Consider the following 15,715-nt stretch of genomic DNA (forward strand, 5'->3'; position numbering starts at 1 on the left):
GCATGAAAAATTAACTTGTTTCATTTAAGTAGAAAAAGAGTAGAAAAAGATGAAATGATCTATTCATCCACTGTTTTAAATGGAGAACTGATAACTTAAAACTATTCAATAAATAAAACGTATAATAGAAAATGTGTCAGTTCAAAATGATTGGGTATAAAGTTAGAGAGGGAGGAGTTTAGGAAGGAAAAGAAAGGGGGAAAATGGGATAGACAAAGCAAGATGGACACACAGCATCACAGCTTTGCTCATATCAAGAAAAGTAAAGATAAGCACAAAAAGATAGTATGGAGACAGGTAAGCACATGAAAACTGCAGAAAATCAGGGTTTGACAACTGCAAAGAGAGTTTCATGGAGCAACATTTCATCTTGTGCCCTTTAGGATATTGTTACAAATTTTAAGTTATATTGGAATTTGTAAAACTCTAGGATAATTAATGATTATCCTCTTGGTGCTTTTTTTTTTTTTTTTTTTTTTGAGACAGAGTCTTGCTTTGTCACCCAGGCTGGAGTGCAATGGTACAATCTCGGGTCACTGCAACCTCTGCCTGCTGGTTCAAGTGATTCTCTTGCCTCAGCCTCCTGAGTAGCTGGGACTACAGGCGCCACCACTATGCCCAGCTAATTTTTGTGGGGTTTTTTTGTTTTTTTTGAGACGGAGTCTCGCTGTGTCGCCCGGGCTGGAGTGCAGTGGCCGCTTTCTCAGCTCACTGCAAGCTCCACCTCCCAGGTTTACGCCATTCTCCTGCCTCAACCTCCCAAGTATCTGGGACTACAGGCGCCCGCCACCTCGCCCAGCTAGTTTTTTGTGTTTTTAATAGAGACGAGGTTTCACCACATTGACCAGGCTGGTCTCGAACTCCTGACCTCAAGTGATCTACCCACTTCAGCTTCCCAAAGCGCTGGAATTACAGGTGTGAGCCACTGCACCCAGCCTCTCTTGGTGCTTTTCTAATTAATGTAAACTAAGCAGAATATCTGACCTACATGTTCCAGGTTCTTCACCCTGATCAGTTTTCTCCAGTTTTCTCTGGAGTTAACTGAGTAGTAACCAGGTAATTGCTTTTCCATTTGCTACTGCTTCTCTCATGCAGTACTCACTGCTATCTTGATTTAGAAAGAACTAAGCCTGGCTGGGCGTGGTGGCTCATGCCTGTAATCCTAGCATTTTGGGAGGCCGAGGTGGGCAGATCACGAGGTCAGGAGATCGAGACCATCCTGGCTAACACAGTGAAACTCTGTCTCTACTAAAAATACAGAAAATTAGCTGGGCGTGGTGGTGGGCGCCTGTAGTCACAGCTACTTGGGAGGCTGAGGCAGGAGAATGGCATGAACCCGGGAGGCGGAGCTTGCAGTGAGCCGAGATCGTGCCATTGCACTCTAGCCTGGGTGACAGAGTGAGACTCCATCTAAAAAAAAGAAAAGAAAAGAACGAAGCCTATATTCAAGTTTACTGTGCTGGTCTTATTTGACATTTATAGTTTAACCATTTATCAGTAAACCACAATGTAGCATTACAGCCTCTGCAAAGTAATATGTTCTGAGGAAGTTTTGTCTTTATTCAGTCCACTATACCCTGCACTGTGGAGAGTCAGTGTTCCGTAAAACTCAAAAAGTCCAGTGCCAAGCCGATTTAGGGATTTGCCCCAACCCTTAAGACAATTTAAAGTACCTAAGCCCTGTCTTGGGGTAGCTCAAATTCCATTGAAAGATAACTGACAGAATTCCCAGCTGTCTCGTGGGGAAGGGAGAAAGAAAAACTGCTTCTGTTTTTGTTTCTGTCAAAGTACTACATGGAAGTTTTTAGTGTGGGCAGTAAGATGGACTAGACAGGTCCTGCTAAAAGAAAGAGTTGCTATTACATTGCTCTTACTCTTACTCCTTCCACTCTTACTCCTTCCAAACAGATCAGCCATTTAAAAATATGTACCAAAAACAGAACACTGAGAAGCAACAGGGTCCCTGTGATTACAAAAAACAAACAAACAAACAAACAAAAACCAACTCCAAGGGACATTATTTACGTGATATTCCATGTAAGTGATACTCTCTGGAGTTGTGAATGTAATTTCCCTGTACACACTCAAGAAAGGTTGCCCCTGAAAATAAATTACTGCATAAGAGTTGTCAATCGTAGGTGGCCATCTTTGAAAGAAAGCGTCCTGATGTAGGCTCAGAGATTTTCTACTGATTAAATCAGCCATGATTTAAATCACTCTCAAAGATCATGCAAGGACACTGTATTGGCTTTTTGTCTCTTAGCATCCAGCAACATTTTCACACCACTTTGCTATCCTCTGTACTGCAAAGGGCTGCAAGCCTAAAAACATTTCCTGAACTCCATTGTCGACTCATTTCTGGCTAGGTTCTACCAATGAAAGAAAATAAAGATGAGAATGGGGAGGAAGAGAGATACTACTTTTCTCTTTTAACTTAGGTTCTGGCAATGGCAGGAACCTTCAAATCACTGAAGTCTGCTGCAATAGGAGTATAGTTGGGTCGGCAGTGGGGAACCTGGGCCTCAGAGGCATCAGCAGCTAATTCAGCAATTTCAAATGGTCTATGGACTTCCAGGACCTTGCAGAGCTAGTTGAGTTTCTTATGCAGTAGCATCAGTAACCAGAATAGTAACAGTGGTGCTGATGCAGCATCAGCAGTATTGTACTCATGAGGTCTGCATGTATATTAGCTGTTCTTGCATTGCTGTGAAGGAATACCTGAGACTGGGTAGTTTATAAAGAAAAGAAGTTTCATTGGCTCATGGCTCTGCAAGCTGTACAGGAAGCATGGTGCCATCATCTACACTGCTTCTGGGGAGGCCTCAGGGAACTTTCACTCATGGTGCAAAGTGAAGCTGGTGCAGGCACATCATGTGGCAAGAGCGGGAGCAAGAAAGAGAGAAGAGAAATGCCATGCACTGTTAAACAACCCAATCTCCTGAGAACTCACTGTCATGAGGATAGCACCAAGAGGAGGGTGCTAAATCATTCATGAGAAACCCACTGCCATGAGCCAGTCACTTCCCAACAGGCCCCACCTCTAATACTGGGAATTACATCTAACATGAGAATTAGAGGGGACATCCAAACTATATCGTGTCCCTGGCCCCCCAAATCTCATGTCCTTCTCACTTTGCAAAATAGAATCAAATCTTCCCAATAGTCCCCCAAAGTCTTTTCGTCTCACTTCTGTGATCCAGACTGGAGTGCAGTCATGTGATCATGGCTTACTGCAACCCTGACATCCTGGGTTCAGGTGATTCTCCCACCTCAGCCTCCCAAGTAGCTGGAACTACAGGTACACACCACCATGCCCTGGTAATTTTTTGTCTCTTTAGTAGGGATGAAGTTTTGCCATGTTGCCTAGGCTGGTCTCAAACTCCCAGACTCAAGCAATCCACCCACCTCAGCTTCCCAAAGTGCTAAGATTACAAGCATGAGCCACTAGGCCTGGCCTCCAGGCTTTCTTATACATCCTCTGAAATCTAGGCAGAGGCTGCCATTCCTCCTTCACTCCTTGCAACTCTGCACTCACAGGCTTAACACCATGTGGAATCCACCAAGGCTTACAGCTTACCATCTGAAGCAGTGGCCTGAGCTGTACCTGGGGCTCTTTGAACCAAAGCTGCAGCTGAAGTGGCCTAGATGCAGGAAGCAGTGTCCTGAGGCTCAGCAGGGCAGCAGGGTCCCGGACCTGGACCACAGAACCGTTTTTTCCTCCTAGGCCTGTGGGCCTGTGATGGGAGGTGCTGCCTCAGAGAGCTCTGAATTGCTTTCAAGACCTTTTTCCTGTTGTCTTGGTTATCAGCATCTAGATCCCTTTTAGTCGTGTAAATCTCTCTAGGAAGTGGTTGCTCTGCAGCTGCTTGCATTCTTCCCCTAAAAAAGCTTTTTCTTTCTTTTTCACATGGGGCTAGGCTACAGATTTTCCAAACTTTTATGCTCTGCTTTCCCTTTAAGTATAACTTCCAACTTTCAGTCATTTCTTTGCTCCTGCATCTGAGTGTAAGTTGTTAGAAATAGCCAGAACACCCCTTGAACACTCTGCTGTACAGAAATTTCTTCCACCAGATACCCTAAGTTATCACTCTTAAGTTTAAACTTCCACAGATCCCTAGGGCATGAACAAAATACAGCCAAGCTCTTTGCTGAAGTGTAACATGGGTGACCTTGCTCCAATTCCTCATTTCCATATGAGACCTAAGCAGCTTGGTCTTCACTGTCCATATCACTATCAGCATTTGGTCACAACCATTTAACCAGTCTCTAAGAAGTTCTAAACTTTCCATCATCTTCCTGTCTTCTTCAGAGTCCTCCAAATTCTTACAGTCTTTATCTGTTACCCAGTTCCAAAGCCACGTCCACAATTTTAGGTGTCCTCATAGCAATGCCCCACTGTTTGGTATCAATTTTTACTATTAGGTCATTCTTACCTTGCTGTAAAGGAATACCTGAGACTGGGTAATTTATAAAGAAAAGAGATTTCATTGGCTTATGGTTCTGCAAGCTGTGCAAGAAGCATGGTGCCTGCATCTGCTCAGCTTCTATGGAGGCTTCAGGAGCTTTTACCCATGGTGGAAAGTGAAGTGGGACCAGGCACATCACATGATGAGAACAGGAGCAAGAAATAAGGGGTGGTGTCACTCACTTTTAAACAACTGAATCTCCTGAGAACGCACTCACTATCATGAGAACAGCACCAAGGGATGGTGCTAAACCATTCATGAGAAGTCCACCCCCAAGAGCCAATCACCTCCCAACAGGCCCCACCTCCAACACTGGGGATTATATCTCAACATGAGAATTGGAGGGGACATCCAAACTATATCAGCATTATACCACCTAATCTTTTGCTCCTCCAACCTCAGGCATACGAGTGACTTCTAACAGTTACTAATCTCTAGGTACCGTCACCTTTTTTCTTCTTTTTACTTTTTAAAATCATGCATCCAGGCCTTCCCACTTGCATAACAAATTTCTTTTTTTTAAATGTTTTGTTTTCGTTTTTTATTTTATTTGAATAAGGATCCAAACAGATTTCTTATATTAGACTCCCTCTATTTGAAGTATCTTCCTCTGTTTTATTCTATCTAGACTCTTTTTTTTTTTTTTTTTTTGAGACGGAGTCTTGCTGTGTCACCCAGGCTGAAATGCAGTGGCACAATCTTGGCTCACTGTAGCCTCTGCCTCCCAGGTTCAAGCAATTCTCCTGCCTCAGCCTCCTGAATGGCTGGGACTACAGGTGCATGCCATCACGCCTGTCTAATTTTTTGTATTTTTAGTAGAGATGGAGTTTCACTATGTTAGCCAGGATAGTCTCAATCTCCTGACCTTGTGATCTGCCCACCTCAGTCTCCCTATTCTACCTAGACTTTTTAACGTGAATGTGAGAAGAAAAAAATAAGAAGCAGCATATTTAGATCCTCTGAGGGTTTTATTTATTAGAAAAATCAAATACAGAATATGGAATGCCAAGATATAAAATATTTCAAGAAAAAAATGCTATCTTCAAAATAGCAAGTTGCAAGAAAATGTAAAAGTGACCTATTGGATTTGGAAAAAAGATAACATTTAGTAATAAAAAATAAATTGGTAAAATTACAAAACATCATCAATAAGTTAATCAGAGGGCCAAGCAAGATGGCAGAATAGAAGCCTTTACTGTTTGTCCCCTGCCACAGAAACACCAAATTTTAACAACTCTCTCTGCACACAGAAAAGTACCATCACAAGGACCAAAAAATTAGGTGAGCAATTACAGTACTTGGTTTTAACTTCATAGTGCTGAAGGAAGCATTGAAGATGGCTGGAGAGACAATGTTAAATTACCAATACCACTCATTTCTCATCCCTCAGCAGTGGCTCTACAGCACGGAGAGCCTGTGCACTTGGGGAAGAGACAGTGCAGTGACTAGGGGACATTACATTGAACACAGTGCTGTCCTGTCATAGCAGAGAGCAAAGCTGTGCTGGACTCATCCAGTACCTGTGCCTGGAGGGAGCATTTGGACCAGACCCAGCCAGAAGAGACTCACTCATCCCAGCAGAAGGAACTTGAGTTTCTCAGCAAGCCTTGCCACCTCAGGCCAAAGTGCTCTGGGGTGCTAGGTAAACTTGAAAGGCTAGCGTACTAGTCCTAGTCCTTGTTGCTAAGGACTGCAATTCCTAGGCAACTCATAGTGCTGGGCTGGGCTCAGAGTCAGAGGACTAGGGTGGCACATGACCTAGGGAGACACCAGCCAGGGTGGTGAAGGGAGTACGTGTGCCATCCTTCCCCTAACCTCAGGCAATGCAGCTCCTAGTCATGAAAGTGACTCCTTCCTGCTGCTTAAGAAGAGGAGAGTGAAGAGTGAAGAGGTCTTTGTCATACATCTTGGATACCAGCTCAGCTACAGTAGGACAGGGCACCAGGTAGTCATGAGGCCCCCGTTACAGGCCCTAGCCCCCGAATGACATTTCTAGACACACCCTGGGCCAAAAGAGAATCCGCTGCTTTTAAGAGAAGGACCCGTTTCTGGCAGGATTCATTACCTGCTGAATAAAGAGTGCTCGGATCCTGAATAACCAGCAGGTAGTATGCCATGGGCCTTTGCTCTGAGGCATGATGATTACAGGTATAATCCAGCACATTCCCAGCAGAGGTGGCTATGGTGAAAGACTGCTTCTGTTTGAGAAAAGCAGAGGGAAAAGTAAAGGGGACTTTGTCTTGCACCTTAGGTACCAGCTCAGTCACAGTGGAGTAGAGCAACAAACAGGCTCTTGGGGTCCTTGAGTCCAAGCCTAGGGTCTTGGACAGCATTTCTGGACCTGATTTGGAGCAGAGGACAGCCCACTGCCCTGAAGGGTGAGTCCCAGGTCTGCTAGCATTCACCACCACAAGCTGTCTGAAGAGCCTTTGGGCTTTAGGTGAACATTGATAGTGGTCTGGCAGAACCACCCCACTCTCTGTGGACAGATGATGGTAGTGGCCACAGGGAGAGGCTCCTCTACCAGTAGAAAGGGTAGGGAAGAGCAAGTAGGACTTTGTGTTGTGATTTGAGTGCCAGTTTAGCTGCCGTAGAGTAGAACATCAGGCAAATTTCTAAAGTTTTTGACTCCAATCCATGGCCCCCCAGATAGCATATCTGGTCACAGCTGGAGGCTGGGGGAACTCACCACCCTGAAGGGAAAGACACAAACCTGGCTGACTTTGCCATCTGCTTATCATAGAGGCTTTGGCCCTTGAGTGAATATAGGTGGTAGCCAGGTAGTGGTTACAGTGAGCCATGGATGAGACTCACTGCTGTGCTGGCTTCAGGTCTGACCACAGGGGTGCTTGCCTCACCACACCCTCAGTTCCAGGCAGTTCAGCATAGAGACAGAAGGTCTGTTTGTTTGGGAGAAAGTAAGGGAAAAGAGAAAGAGTCTCTGCCTGGTAATCCAAAGAATTATTCTAGATCTTATTGAAGACCACCAAGGTGGTACCTCTATGAGTCTACAGAAACCACTGTGATATTGGGCTTGGGACCCAAGTCCCTTTGAATACCTGGAAAGCCTCCTAAAGAAGGATGGCACAGACAAGCCCAGACTGTGAAAACTACAATAAATACCTAACTCTTCAATGCCCAAACATTGACAAACATCTGCCAGCATCGAGATCATCCAGGAAAACATGACCTCACCAAATGAACTAAATAAGGCCCTAGGGGCCAGTCCTGGAGAAGGAAAGACATTTGACTTTTTAGACAAAGAATTCCAAATAGCTGTTTTGAGGAAACTCAAAACAATTCAAGATAACACAGAGAAGGAATTCAGAATTCTATCAGGTGAATTTAACAAACAGATTGAAATATTTAAAAAGAATAAAGCAGAAATTCTGGAGTTGATAAATGCAACTGACATACTGAAGAGTTTATCAGAGTCTCTTAATAGCAGAATTAATCAAGCAGAAGAAAGAATTAGGGAGCTTGAAGACGGGCTATTTGAAAATACACAGTCAAGGGAGACAAAAGAAAAAATAATAAAAAGAATGAAGCACATCTAAAAGATCTAGAAAATATCCTCAAAGGGGCAAACCTAAGAGTTGTTGGCCTTAAAGAGGAGGTAGAGAAAGAGGTAGGGGTAGAACGTTTATTCAAAGGAATAAGAGAAAACTTCCCAAATCTGGAGAAAGTTATCAATATTAAAATACAAGACAGTTATAGAACACTAAGCAGATTTAACCCAAAGAGAAATACCTCAAGTCATCTAAGAATCAAACTCCCAAAGGTCAAGGAAAGGATCCTAAAAGCTGCAAGAGGAAAGAAACAAATAACACACAGTGGAACTCCAATACATCTACCAACAGACTTTTCAGTGGAAACCTTACAGGTCACAAGAGAGTGGCACGACATATTTAAGATGCTGAAGGAAAACAACTTTTACCCTAGAATGGTGAAAATATCCTTCAAGCATGAAGGAGAAATAAAGACCTTTGCAGACAAACAAAAGCTGGGGGATTTCATTAACATCAGACCTGTCCTACAAGAAATGCTAAAGAGAGTTCTTCAATCTGAAAGAAAAGGATGTTAACTAGCAAGAAGAAATCATCTGAAGATCCAAAACTCACTGGTAATAGTAAGCACACAGAAAAACACAGAATATTATAACAATGTAATTCTAGTGTGTAAACTGCTCTTAAGTAGAAAGACTAAATGATGAACCAATCAAAATTAGTAACTACAACAACTTTTCAAGACATAGACAGTAGAATAAGACATAAGGAGAAACAACAAAAAGTTAAAAAGCAGGGGGAAGAAGTTAAAGTGTAGAATTTTTATCAGTTTTCTTTTTGCCTGTTTGTTCATACAATCAATGTTAAGTTGTCATTAGTTTAAAATAATGGGTTATAAGATAGTATTTACAAACCTAATATAACTTTAAATTGAAAAATATACAACAGATAAACAAAAATAAAAAACAAGAAATTAAATGATACCATCAGAGAAAATTATCTTCACTAGAAGGAAGACAAGAAGGAAGAAAAGAAGGAAGATAAAATTACAAAACAACCAGAAAACAAATAACAAAATGGCAGGAGTAAGTCCCTACTTATTAACAATAAGACTGAATATAAATAAACTAAACTCTTCAATCAAAACACATAGAATGGCTGAAAGGCTGGTGGGGGTGGGGGGGCGGGGGGGCAGGGTAGGGGTGGAGGAAGCAAGACTCAGTGATCTGTTGCCTACAAGAAACACACTTCACCTATAAAGACACACATAGATTGAAAATAAAAGGGATGGAAAAAGATATCCCATGGCAATGGAAACCAAGAAAAAGCAGAAGTAGCTATACTTATATCAGACAAAACAGATTTTAAGACAAAAACTGTAAGAAGAGACAAAGAAGGTCATCATATAATGATAAAGGGGTCAATCCTTTATCATTATAGCAACAGGATATAATGATTATAAATATACATATGTACCCAACACTGGCACATCCAGATATATAAAGCAACTATTACTAGAGCTAAAAAGAGTAATAGACCTCAATACCATAATAGCTGGAGACTTCAACACCCCACTTTTAACACTGGAATGATCTACCAGATAGAAACTCATCAAAGAAATGTCAGACTTCATCTGAACTATAAAACAGATGGACCTAATAGATAGTTACAGAACTTCTGATCCAAAGACTTAAAATACACATTCTTTTCCTCATTACCTGGATCATTCTCAAGGACAGACCATATGTTAGGTTGCAAAACAAATCTTGGCTGGGCACAGTGACTCACACTTGTAATCCCAGCACTTTGGGAGGCCAAGGCGGGTGGATCACGAGGTCAGGAGATTGAGATCATCCTGGTCAACATGGTGAAACCTCATCTCTACTAAAAATACCAAAATTAGCTGGGCGTGGTGGCATGTGCCTGTAATCTCAGCTACTCAGGAGGCTGAGGCAGGAGAATCACTTGAACCAGGGAGTTGGAGGTTGCAGTGAGCCAAGATGGCACCACTGAACTCCAGCCTGGCAACAGAATAAGACTCTGTCTCAAAAAAAAAAACCAAGTCTCAAAACATTCAAAATTGAAATAATGTCAAGCATCTTCTCTGACCACAGTGGAATAAAACTAGAAATCAACAAGAGGAATTTTGGAAACTATATAAACATGGGGAAATTAAGCAATATGCTCCTGAATGACCACTAGGTCAATTAAGAAATTAAGAAGGAAATTGAAAATTTTCTTGAAGCAAATGATATTGGAAACACAACATACCAAAACCTATGGGATATACTGAAAGCAGTACTAACGGGGAGAGTTATTGCTAAAAGTGCCTACATCAAAAAGGAGAAAAAAGCTCCAAATAAATAACCCAGTGATGAATTTAAAAAACTAGAAAACCAAGAGCAAACTGAGCAAAACCAAGAGCAAACCAAGAGCAAAATTTAGTAGAAGAAAACAAATAATAAAGATCAGAGCATAAATAAATAAATTGAAATGAAGAAAACAATATAAAAGATCAATGAAACAAAAAGTTAGTTTCTCGAAAAGATAAACAAAATTGACAAACGTTTAGCCAGACTAATGATGAAAAAAAAAAGGGCGGGAAAGACCCAAACAAATAAAATCAAAGATGAAAAAGGAGATATTACAATCATTACAACTGACACTGCAGAAATTCAAAGGATCGTTAGTGTCTACTATGATAAACTATATGCCAACAAATTGGAAAATCTAGAGGAAATGGAAAAATTAGAAGAAACATAAAACTTATCATGATTGAACCATGAAGCAATCCAAAACCTGAGCAGACCAATAACAAGTTAACAAGATCGGAGGTGTAATAAAAAGTATCCCAATAAAGAAAAGCCTGGGACTCTATGACTTCACTGCTGAATTCTACCAAACATTTAAAGAGTGAATACCAATGCTACTCAAACTATTCTAAAATATACAGAAGGAGGGAATACTTCCAAACTCATATCTATGAGTCCAGTATTCCTCTGACACCAAAATCAGACAAAGACATATCAAAAAAAAGAAAACTACAGGCCAATATCTCTGATGAATATTGATGCCAAAATCTACAACAAAATATCAACAAACCAAATTCCACAATACATTACAAAGACCATTCATCATGACCAAGTGGGATTTATCCCAAGGATGCAAGGATGATTCAACATATGCAAATCCATCAATGCAATACATCATAACAACAGAATGAAGAACAAAAACCCTATGATAATTTCAATTGATGCTGAAAAAGCAGTTGATAAACTTCAACATCCCTTCATGATAGAAACCCTCAAAAAACGAGGAATAGAAGGAATATACCTCAACATAATAAAAGCCATATACGACAGACCCACAGCTAGTATTATAGAATGGGGAAAACCTGAAAGTCTTTCTCAAAGATCTGAAATAAGACAAGAGTGCCCTCTTTCACCACTGTTATTCAATGTAGTACTGGAAGTCATAGCTAGAGCAATTAGACAAGAGAAAGAAATAAAAGGCATCCAAATTGGAAAGGAAGAAGTCAAATTATCCTTGTCTGCAGATGATATGATCTTACATTTTTAAAAACCTAAAGACACTACCAAAAACTGTTAGAACTGATAAACAAATTCAGCAAAGTTGCAGGATACAAAATCAACAGGCAAAAATCCATAGTATATCTATATGGCAACAGTGAAGAATCTGAAAAACAAATTTAAAAAGTAATCTAATTAACAATAGCCACAAATAAAATACCTAGAAATTAACTGAACTAAAGAAGTGAAAGATCTCTACAAGGCCTTTTTTTTTTTTTTTTTTTCCTTTTTTTGGAGAACGGGGTCTCGCTATATTACCCAGGCAGGTCTCGAACTCCTGGGCTCACGCTATCCTCCTGCCTCTGCCTCCCTGAGAGCTGGTATTACAGGCATGAGCCACTGCGCCCGGCCTACAATGAAAACTATAAAACACTGATGAAAGAAATTGACAAGGACACAAAAAAAATGGAAAGATATTCCATGTTCATGAACTGGAAGAGTCAATATTGTTAAAATGTCCTTATTACCCAAAGTGGTCTACAGATTCAATGCAATCCCTACCGAAATACCAATGACATTCTCCACAGAATTAGAAAAAACAATTATGGTCTATTCCAAGATGGCCAAATAGGAAGAGCTCTGGTCTGCAACTCCCAGCATGATTGACACAGAAGATAGATGATTTCTGCATTTCCAACTGAGGTACCTGGTTCATCTCACTGGGACTGGTTGGACAGTGGGTACAGCCTATGGAGGGCAAGCCGAAGCATGGCAGGGTGTCACCTCCCCCGGGAAGTGCAAGGGGTCCAGGAATTTCCCTTTCCTAGCCAAGGGAAGCCATGACAGACTGTACCAGGGAAATCAGGACGCTGCCACCTAAATACTACGCTTTTCCAATGGTCTTAGCAAATGTCACACCAGGAGATAATATCCCACACCTGGCTCAGTGGGTCGCACACCCACGGAGGCTTACTCACTGCTAGTGCAGCAGTCTGATTGAACTTCGAGGCAGCAGTGAGGCTGGGGGAGGGGCGTCTGCCATTGCTGAGGCTTGAGTGGGTAAAGCCACCAGGAAGCTCAAACTGGGTGGAGACCACTGCAGCTCAAAAAGGCCCACCTGCCTCTGTAGACTCCACCTCTGGGGGCAGGGCATAGCTAAACAAAAGGCAGCAGAAATTTCTGCAGACTCAAATGTCTCTGACTGACAGCTCTGAAGAGAGCAGTGGTTCTCCCAGCATGATGTTTGAGCTCTGAGAACAGACAAAGTGCTTCTTCAAGTTGGTCCCTGACCCCCGTGTAGCCTAACTGGGAGACACCTCCCAGTAGGGGCTGACTGATACCTCATACAGCTGGGTGCCCCTCTGAGACGAAGCTTCCAGAGGAAGGATCAGGCAGCAATATTTGCTGTTCTGCAGTATTTGCTGCTCTGCAGCCTCTGCTGGTGGTACCCAGGAAAACAGCGTTTGGAGTGGACCTCCAGCAAACTCCAACAGACCTGCAGCTGAGGGACCTGGGACCTGACTGTTAGAAGGAAAACTAACAAACAGAAAGGAACAGCATCAATATCAACACAAAGGACATCCACACCAAAACCCCATCTGTAGGTCACCATCATCAAAGACCAAAGGTAGATAAAACCACAAAGATGGGGAGAAACCAGAGCAGAAAAGCTGAAAATTCTAAAAAGACGTGCCTCTTCTCCTCCAAAGGATTGCAGCTCCTCCCCAGCAACAGAACAAACCTGTACAGAGAATGACTTTGACGAGCTGGCAGAAGTAGGCTTCAGAAAGTCAGTAATAACAAACTTCTCCAAGCTAAAGGAGGATGTTTGAACCCATTGCAAGGAAGCTAAAAACCTTGAAGAAAGATTAGACAAATGGCTAACTAGAATAAACAGTGTAGAGAAGACCTTAAATGACCTGATGGACCTGAAAACCATAGCACAAGAACTACGTGATGCATGCACAAGCTTCAGTAGCCAATTTGATCAAGTGGAAGAAAGGGTATCAGTGACTGAAGATCAAATTAATGAAATGAAGCGAGAAGTTTAGAGAAAAAAGAGTAAAAAGAAACAAACAAAGCCTCCAAGAAATATGGGACTATGTTGAAAGACCAAATCTACATTTGATTGGTGTACCTGAAGGTGAAAGGGAGAATGGAACAAAGCTGGAAAACACTCTTCAGGATATTATCCAGGAGAACTTCCCCAACCTAGCAAGACAGGCCAGCATTCAAATTCAGGAAATACAGAGAACACCACAAAGATACTCCTCAAGAAGAGCAGCCCCAAGACTCAGAATTACCAGATTCACCAAGGTTGAAATGAAGGAAAAAATGTTAAGGGCAGTCAGAGAGAAAGGTCGGGTTACCCACAAAGGGAAGCCCACCAGGCTAACAGCGGATCTCTCAGCAGAAACTCTACAAGCCAGAAGAGAGTGAGGGCCAATATTCAACATTCTTAAAGGAAAGAGTTTTCAAGACAGAATTTCATATCCAGCCAAACTAAGTTTCATAAGTGAAGGAGAAATAAAATCCTTTACAGACAAGCAAATGCTGAGAGATTTTGTCACCAACAGGCCTGCCTTACAAGAGCTCCTGAAGGAAACACTAAACATGGAAAAGAACAACCGGTACCAGCCACTGCAAAAACATGTCAAATTGTAAAGACCGTCGATGCTAGGAAGAAACTGCATCAACTAATGGGCAAAATGACCAGCTAACATCATAATGACAGGATCAAATTCACATATAAAAATATTAACCTTAAATGTAAATGGGCTAAATGCCCCAATTAAAAGACACAGACTGGCAAATTGGATAAAGAGTCAAGACCCATCAGTGTGCTGTGTTCAGGAGACCCATCTCACGTGCAGAGACACATATAGGCTCAAAATAAAGGGATGGAGGAAGATCTACCAAGCAAATGGAAAGCAAAAGAAAGCAGGGTTGCAATTCTAGTCTCTGATAAAACAGACTTTAAACCAACAAAGATCAAAGGAGACAAAGAAGGCCATTACATAATGGTAAAGGGATCAGTTCAATAAGAAGAGCTAACTATCCTAAATATATATGTACCCAATACAGGAGCACCCAGATTCATAAAGCAAGTCATTAGAGACCTACAAAGAGAGACTTAGACTCCCACACAATAATAATGGGAGACTTTAAGAACCCACTGTCAATATTAGACAGATCAATGGGACAGAAGGTTAACAAGGATATCCAGGAATTGAACTCAGCTCTGCACCAAGCAGACCTAATAGACATCTACAGAACTCTCCACCCCAAATCAACAGAATATACATTCTTCTCAGCAGCACATTGCACTTAGTCCAAAATTGACCACATAATTGGAAGCAAAGCACTCCTCAGCAAATGTAAAAGAACAGAAATCACAACAAACTGTCTTCTCACACCACAGTGCAATCAAATTAGAACTCAGGATTAAGAAACTCACTCAAAACTGCCCAATTACATGGAAACTGAACAACCTGCTCCTGAATGACTACTGGCTAAATAACAAAATGAAGGCAGAAATAAAGATGTTCTTTGAAACCAATGAGAACAAAGACACAATGTACCAGAATCTCTGGGACACATTTAAAGTAGTGTGTAGAGGGAAATTTACAGCACTACATTCCCACAAGAGAAAGCAGGAAAGATCTAAAATAGATACTCTAACATCACAATTAAAAGAATTAGAGAAGCAAGAGCAAACAAATTCAAAAGCTAGCAGAAGGCAAGAAATAACTAAGATCAGAGCAGAACTGAAGGAGATAGATACACAAAAAACCCCTTCAAAAAATCAATGAATCCAAGAGCTGGTTTTTTGAAAAGATCAACAAAATAGATAGACTACTAGCAAGACTAATAAAGAAGAAAAGAGAGAAGAATCAAATAGACACAATAAAGAAATGATAAAGGGGATATCACCACCGATCCCACAGAAATACAAACTACCATCAGAGAATACTATAATTACACCTCTATACAAATGAACTAGAAAATCTAGAAGAAATGGATAAATTCCTGGACACATACACCCTCCCAAGACTAAACCAGGAAGAAGTTGAATCCCTGAATAGACAAATAACAGGCTCTGAAATTGAGGCAATGATTAATAGCTTACCAACCAAAAAAAGTCCAGGTCCAAATGGATTCACAGCCGAATTCTACCAGATGTACAAGAGGAGCTGGTACCATTCCTTTGGAA

The sequence above is a fragment of the Papio anubis genome, chromosome 6 (assembly GCF_008728515.1).
Source record: "Papio anubis isolate 15944 chromosome 6, Panubis1.0, whole genome shotgun sequence".
In the NCBI taxonomy this organism is placed as follows: domain Eukaryota; kingdom Metazoa; phylum Chordata; class Mammalia; order Primates; family Cercopithecidae; genus Papio; species Papio anubis.